The sequence below is a fragment of the Lytechinus variegatus genome, chromosome 2 (genome assembly GCF_018143015.1).
Source record: "Lytechinus variegatus isolate NC3 chromosome 2, Lvar_3.0, whole genome shotgun sequence".
NCBI lineage: Eukaryota > Metazoa > Echinodermata > Echinoidea > Temnopleuroida > Toxopneustidae > Lytechinus > Lytechinus variegatus.
In genome coordinates, this window is record NC_054741.1 from 16253154 (window position 1) to 16261052 (window position 7899).

A 7899-nucleotide genomic window follows, 5' to 3' on the forward strand; every position below is an offset into this window, starting at 1 on the left:
GCGCTATTCGCTCGCACTATTTGACTTGTCGAAATATAATCCTATTTATGAGCCTGCAAGTCACGCTGCAAATAGACCTTAACAGGTTCCTTTTTCTGTCAGGATATTAAACATTTCATTTCGCTTTCATGTTTAGTTCTAGATACGCATCTTGTTTATGATTGGCAGGTCTAAATACATGAAATAAGCTCTATATCCAAGAGTTTGAGCTCGTGCTCGCATTATTCATTAGTACTTTTTATGAGATACCTTATAGCTTGTCCTGTTTCAAGAATAAAGCTAAGATGTACCCCTAAAAACAACAACAAAATTAACTTATAGCGGTCGATCGGGGAAAATGCGGATGACAATATTTTCAACCCCCCTTCTCTATTGACTATAGCTGGTTCCACTCCTGTGAAATGTAACATAAATTGCATAACTTGCAATTTTAAAGGTTCGCGATTAATAAAGTACAATTAAGCCCCAAATTTATTGGATTCATCTATTTTGTTTTAGATTAAAAAAATAGGAATGCACACATGACAATTTTTTCATACTATTTCTCTCCACTTCTGACATTTGGTAAATTGGAAATCCTACCCCCCCCCCCCCTCGCCCCGTTGATCGCCGCCCCTGCGCTTGCTTGAAATAATACAATGTTTATTTCACTTTAATTCGTTTTGTCCCCAACCCTCGAGAAGATAACAATAAATAATAACTGAAACCTCATTCTCATATATACACAACAAAAAAAGTAAGTCCCCCCCAAATCAAATCGCTGTAACTTTTGAACCGAATTAGTTTGAGATATGATATTTCATAGGTGGTTTTCTGAACTCATTAAGCAACTCCTGGGGAAAAATAAGATCGATCGGTGGAGTCATGCATGAGTGATTAAAGATTGAATTAAAAATGACCATTTTTAAAAGTCACAAGAGTCGTTTTTCAGTTTGTTCAAATACAAAGTTGGGAAAAAGTTGTTTTTCAGGTGAATTTTTTGGTGTTATGCTGTTTTACTGTCCATCATTCAACAACTTCAGACCAGATTTTTATATCGTATGTTCATGGTTGAGTGAGCACAATGTATTGCAGGGGCTGCAGAAGCGGGGGGGGGGTGGGCTTCAGCCCCAACTTTTTTCCAAAAGCATGTACAAAAATGTAAAAATGACCATGCGGTTTTGATTTCTTTTGCATGATCAGCCCCCCCCTGACTTTTGGCTCAGTCTCCCCCCCTCCCACTTTGAAAACCGTTCCGCGGCCCCTGAATTGTGACGTATCATCATAGGGGTTTACGGTAGTATCCTCTACAACTTGTTAGATCATGTTAAAATTTGAAAATTTTAGTGGCTCCCCAAATATAGGCCCCTCCCCATTTTAAAATTCTGGATCCACCACTGATTTGTCCATACATTCAACTGATCCTGAGAAATTGTGAGGAAAAGAATACATTTATGCAGTATAAAGAGTATTCATTCCTAAGTTTTCGATTGTGCTCGCTCAACCATAAAAATGTTTAAAATTCGGAAAGTGTGTGGTGATAGAAATGATGGATGATAAAAACAACAGCAATTAAAGTCACATTTGAAACCGAATTTGCCCCAAATAATCACTTTATTATCCTTTAAAATGTGTCTGTGACATTGAAAATACCAATTTTCCCACTTTGATGCGTGCTCACTCATCCATAAATAAACAAATCGATTTCATTTTTGCACAGAATTTTGTCCATAGGTTGATAAACATTACTACCAAACGACATTGCTAAAGACAGCCTTGAAAAAAAGTTCCACCATATTGAATAAGGGGTTACTTATTCGTAAACATATGCACCCATAATGTACACAAGTCTATGAGAGAAGAAGTCAAAATTTTGAAATGAGGGTTTGTTTCATGGACGGTTTTTGTTACTTCTGCCAACAGTTATTTCATGAAACTTCGCACATGGCTTCAGAGTAACACTATCCAAAAGGTGCGCACACCAAAATAACAATTCGATAGGGCACAGAGTGGGCCAAGGCCTTGAACTTTCTTCTCATTTGCATAATTTTCGAGTATTGTGTGTTCACTGATGCATTAAACATCGGGATTTTCACAAAAATCAAATCAAATGAACTATGCAAGAGGTTTGTGACAGATATTCGTAGTTACAAATTGCATTTTTTCCAATAACGTAAAAAAGAGCTTATCACATTCCACATGTTCATTCAAGCGTAAATGTTTAATTAAATGCCTTTGAATCATTGAAGCATGTTAATTGGTCATAAACACAACGAAAAAGTTGAGAAAAGATCATTTTCAGGTACCAAAATGAAACAATACTTGCCTATGATATTTGAAAATCGTATTTTTTGTTTTTAATAAATGTTCATTGAACCGTGAAACGATGAATACTGTTGCAGAAACTCTTCCCAAAAATAACTGTCATCATATTCGATCATTTTTATTGATAGAAGCGTGTAAAATTACCAATTATAGCAAATTTTGACTTGTGTTTATTCAACCGTGAAATTTAGCCAAAAAAGTTGTGTCGTCCTTTAGAAAGTACCTTTTATAAGCCTTCTGACTATTTTTTGTGATGAGAATGTGGAATAAGTTCCAATGAAATGGAATCAAAGTCATGATATTTGGCTTGTGACTTTTGAAAAGTGACATTTTTGCCTTCTGACGGTGCTCACTGAAGCATGACGTAAAATACGTCCATAACATTTACTCATAGGGTAGCTTATAAAATTACCTACACGCTCATGTAAAAATATATCAAAAACTCGCATTGGTTTGGAAATTATTGATGTTTGTTTAAGGGGGGACTTACTTTTTTTGTTGTGTATATATGAATACTATGTGCTGAATTCTATTTGTTATATCCATCACGATTAATCATTCATTGCATCTGTACAATCAGATAAGCAATATTCATCACAATATTCCAGAACATATAGGACGAAGGTGCTGAATATTGCATCCCGAAATGGGCGATATACCATCTAACAAATACCACGGGGATACACTACGCGATGAATAAATCATTCATTTTGACGCAGACGTGATGAGGAAGAGGTAATTTGATCACTTGTTTATGTACAAAAAAATATGCATTATCATTATTTCCCTTCTAGCCCCTCTTAGTTTATCTATTGCACTTTCAAAACCAAGAGACTGGACATAAATTGATGGAAAGATAATGCGTTTTGAATCCATTATCACGTCAGGGGACTGTGTTTTCCTTTTGAAATGTGGCTCCAGGCTACAAATTTTGCAGTGCAACGAGAGTAGCTTTTAATTTCGTAGGGGCTGATTTTATAAGGATAGGAAATTATATATTGGTAATCAGTGATGTCCATGCAATGCCTGGAGCACATTTGCTGCATTGAAATTCCCCCAGTTATACCTGGGAATTTATACTAAGTGATGCCGCTTTGAGCGAAAGACAAGGCCACCGCTAATTGCACCTTCTAGAGATGAACATTCATGTTTGAGGCACTGAATAAGGTATGCAAGCATCGGGTCAATAAAAAAGTACATGTATTATGAAACACTGAGGAATTGAATATGATGCGATTACTTTTCGAAAATATGCCAGAAGTGGAGGATTAAAATTTAGGTTTAATGGGGGAAAAGTGTCATAATACCACCAACTTTTCTTTATAACAATACCAGAGTAATTTTCATCTACTCTTTATTAGTACTTTTATATATTACCCCTACTCTCTCTCCCTCCCACTTTTCCTTTATTATCAGTTTCGTAACCATCAACATTTAAGGGTATAGTGCATCATTTGACTCCTGCAGATCCCGGGGGCCACTTACATTGACGAGTGGATACCATGCGCGACCAAAAAAACACATAAAAGGGATGCCTTTTTCACGATAGGGCACGTTACGTACGTAACGTGATAAGGGTGTCTAAAACACAAAAAATGAAAAAAGGGTATCTATTTCGCGAGGAAAATTACGTGTTTAGGGTCGAATTTGCGGGGATGATAAAACAAAATTAAAATGTTCTATAAAGGATGTCCTTTTTGCCCCAACACTTCGTATTTAGAGTCCGATTTGCGCGAGGTGTAGAAGGTGGTGTCGTACTAAACCAAATAAGGTAAAGCCCACGACCGAAGGACCCGTAACAATAAAACATTCCTGTACTTGTTTAGGGGTTAATTTCAAGGAATATTTTCCAAGAGTTTCCAATACTTGTTAAGGGTAGGGTTTCACACGCCAATATTGTTAAGGGGTTCATTTTCAGAATATGGAAATTACGTGTTTAGGGTGCTTTTCGAGACCCCATGGTCGCGCGTAGTATCCACTCGTGAATGGAAGTGGCCCCCCGGGCTGCAGATACAACCATGCAACTAATAGTTTTGTCTGCAGGTTTCAAAGGTGATGCAATACCTCTAAAATGATGCTAGAAAGTGCTGATTGGAGCATATGTATGTCAATTCATTGTTCAGCAAGGGAAATACGACCAGGGGGGCGTTTCATCAACATTTTTGTCCGACAAGTTGTCAGATCTGACATCTTTCCTTGATTTGATTGGCTGAGAAACACTGTCACTATGGTAACTGTCGGATAAAATGGGACTTGCCGGATAAAACGTCTGACATGTCCTTTCATGAAATGCTCCCCAGGAAAATGACAATTGCAAACAAAAATATATATTTACATATTTCTATCAGAAAATGTTTTTCATAATTTCAGCCATATTGCCCTTTCACTTGCTGAACGACGAATTAGATTGAAAGCATTTTAACATGTATCCATTTATTTGGATTTCTTATTATATTATTTACAGGGTGCAACACCTAATTAGCAGCCATTGCTATTTTGTGGTCCTCTTTTACCTAATACCTTTTTCACTTCTTTATTTTTTGTTACTTGTATGAAGTAAATTAGACCAATTAAAATAAGATCAAAGTGGTGACAAACCACACACAAAATTCACAACTAGAAAAAAGAAATGGACAAGAAATGTTCAATTTACTTCATTTAATCTCTGATTGCACAAATGTGAATATTTACATCCAATCACTTTCGGTCATATATACCAACACATTTAGCAATCGGAACGAATACATTCAATTGTCACATGACAGGTACACATAACGTAATCACTGGCTTCACTATTATCAGAAATTAATTTTAGTTAAAGGTTGTATACCAATATGCACTAAGACAAAATTATTCGACAGCTAGTCATAGCACAATTAATCAAAACAGAATGATAAAAACAATGATATCATGGTATAAGTGGTATACAAGACTACTAATGGCGGTAAGAAAAGTGTTTTTTTAATAAGCAGGTGGTGTTTGGAAATAGGTTTCCTTTGGTACATGCTTTAATCAGATGAGATTTTTTCATTATTATTATCTTTATTATTTTAAGTAAATTTATTATTTTTATTAGTATTATTATTATCATTAATATTATTATCATATCATTATTATTATCATTATTATTATATCATTATTGTTATTATCATTATTATTCATTATCATTATCACTATTATTTGCTAATTCATTCACTCACTCACTCATTGCATTTTCCAATCTGGACAAATCAGATCAAATAAAGAACAAATTGTGCGTGGAAATTGAAGAGAAGCATACTATGCAAGTGGATAGAAAAATTATGGATTATATGAAGAAACAATAATAAGACATAGTCACAAATTACATGATTTGTTTTTAACTCTGTTCTTAAACTGGGAACAATGACTAAAGGAAAAGATGATATACTAAAAATATTTTTGAAACATTTTAAAAATCACAATTGAAATATCTATTTCAATTCAATGACATGAAAAATATAAATGAACTTGATTTAAGCTCAGGAAAAAGTACAAAAACAACAAATATTATTATGTTTACAGTATACATTCATGGGGAACATCATATAAAGCTCTCATTCATTACAGGAAATTAAGTATGAGCCTCTGACCAGTAACGTGTAGTATTATCAACATACAAATATAAAAAAAAACTTTTAGTATTATCTAAAGCACACTTTACAGTGATACCATATATGTTTATCTATATTCTAACTAAACAATACATTTACAAATGATTACCAACAAGTATATTATGGAATGTCTCGCAATAGTTTCACAACATTTAATTTCATAACTACATTTTTCATGAAGCACAACAATCTAATCAGTAATTGAAATCAGCTTTCGAATTTGTAGGTTGTTGATTGATGAATTAATAAAGCAGGGGGGGGGGCTATTTCACATTTGGAACATGGCAAGTCAACATTTTCAATTTCAATCAGATTAAGTGAAGTTGATACAATTACACATTGGTTTGCATTTCAAATGCAAACACACATTTCAAGGCCAAAGTATAATTTTGCCTGAATTTGAATGAAGAATACCCGTTACTTGCATACATTGTGCATGCCAGGATCCCATGACTGGGGTAAGCTGTAAGTGCTTAGAAAACATTGTTCCAATGTATTATGTACCATATAAAAGCAAATCATTACTTTAGACTTAGCAATTTATCCATGGCACATACCACTGATACCTATTAGAATATTACCAATATAAACGATTGATATGTTTTGATAGATCATTAACATAATAAAGAAATCATATTTCAGATAAATTTTTGTATTAAAAAAAAGTTTTGTTCTTTCTATAAAAGATTTGATTAATTTCTGAAAATCGGTTAAAAAAAAAACTAAAAAATATATATCAGATGGAATAAAAAAACTTCTTCCTCTAACCTACAACTATGGACCTACACCTATAAAGATATAATACAAATATCATATTTACTGTTGTTTTCAAATAGTCACTTCTTAATACTTTTTTTTAATTGTCATGTGACCTGAATAAAAAGTGATTAAGGTGAACATTAATAGTCTCACATTGCAAAGCCTCTATCTAAAAACAGAGTGGTAGTTGTGACTTTTCAAAGAAAGCATGAAGAGGACCAAATGTTATCTCCAAGTGGCTTGGTAATGAGGATAAATGCCGTGACAAAGGGAATCAAACCGGGGTCACCCGAATCCACCCTCCCCCAATGAAATAGCAAACAGTATCAGAGTTCACTGGTACAGGGAATAATTTTCCTGGTATCGCATCGCAATTTGCTCCACATTTTTTAAAGACTGCTACGCATAAAGTCTTTTGTATAGCATATTTTTACGTAGGACTTTACATTACTTAGTTGAAACCTTTCCTCTTATGACCCAAAATGCTATTCAAATTTGTAAAGCAAAATTATTCCCTGCTGGTAGGTGGACAAACTTTGCATATGCACATCAGGTGCCCATCACGTCATCCGGGCCCAGTCTTGTAAAGAGTTGCAAATGATCCGATCATCCACAACTACGGAAAAATCCAGCAACCTCTACAATGCTATATCCCATTCAAAGTGTTTTCTAAATATGACATAGCTCACACATGCATTATTGTATTGACAAGACAGTGCGCTTCCTCTTTGAGTACAAAAGAATGTTATAAAATTTCCTGGATGAATAATGAGGTTGATCAAATGAATTACAACTCTCTATAAGACGGAACCACGGTACCAAGTTAACAGGAATGATGTCTGTAGCTACACTGGTGTGGTGAGGAACGTTTTCTCATTTTCTGGGGGAAAGAACATGTAATTATTTTATGAATAAAGATATGGTTTGGAGATCTTGATGATATCAATGATGGAATAGTCCATTAATCCTGCATTGATGCTTCGTGGCATCGCAAATTTTCTTCATGGGCGTTTTGTTTTCAATATCATCACTATAATATATTTGGTCACATGATGCTTATTGAACCAATCACTATACAGGAATTAACTATAGAATATTACATTACAGACAATAGCATTGAATGCTTGATACTGTGGCAAAGCATCATGACATTTTTCAGATATACTTGTGATTTTGGCATTGTTTAAGTACTCTGTTCAATAAT